The sequence below is a fragment of the Schistocerca gregaria genome, chromosome 2, assembly GCF_023897955.1.
Source record: "Schistocerca gregaria isolate iqSchGreg1 chromosome 2, iqSchGreg1.2, whole genome shotgun sequence".
In the NCBI taxonomy this organism is placed as follows: domain Eukaryota; kingdom Metazoa; phylum Arthropoda; class Insecta; order Orthoptera; family Acrididae; genus Schistocerca; species Schistocerca gregaria.
Genome location: NC_064921.1, coordinates 684,168,197 through 684,168,974, shown reverse-complemented (window position 1 = coordinate 684,168,974; position 778 = coordinate 684,168,197).

Sequence of the window (778 nt, the reverse complement as noted above, 5' to 3'; positions counted from 1 at the left end):
GAAGTGTCGAGCGTAAGTAAAAATGATGCAATGCAGATTCCAGATGAGGTAACAAATGTTGCAGTTATAAAAACAGATTTTTGTAACAGTACCTCAAAATTGCAACGAGGAGACGAAGTTAATAATGAACAAAGTGCAAGATTTGGGAAAAGATAGAACATTTAACAGTTTATGCAGATTTATTCCGAGTACATGCAAATTTACCTGCTACTTACTTAGTTCAGCATCGTATTCATACAGGGAATGCTGCCCCAATCACACAGAAACCTTACCAAATACCATTTAGTCAAAGAGAGTTGGTAGAAGACATGGTTAAAGAACAATCAGAAGCTGGAATTATAAAGCCAAGAGATGCTTCAGACCCACCGTGGTGTTCGCATGTTGTAATTGTAAAGAATAAATCAATTTCAGGAGAACCACAATTCCATTTTTGTATTGGTTACTGATCTTTGAATGCTGTGACCACATCAGACATTTACCCTTCATTTACCAAATTTAGTGGAAACCTTGGATTACTTGGGGCAGATGTTGAATTTTTTCAGTATGTGATTTAACAAGTGGTTAGCACCAGTTAACAGTGCATCCAGGTGATCGAGCAAAAACTTCATTTGTAACAGCAACAGGAGAATACAAGTATCTTCGTATGCCGTTTGGACTTCATGATGCTCCAACTACATTTCAACGCCTGATGGATTCAGTTTTACGAGGGTTCACCCCAACACAAGCACTTGTTTACATTGATGATGTAATAAATTTTGGTGAAAACATGAATCAGCAT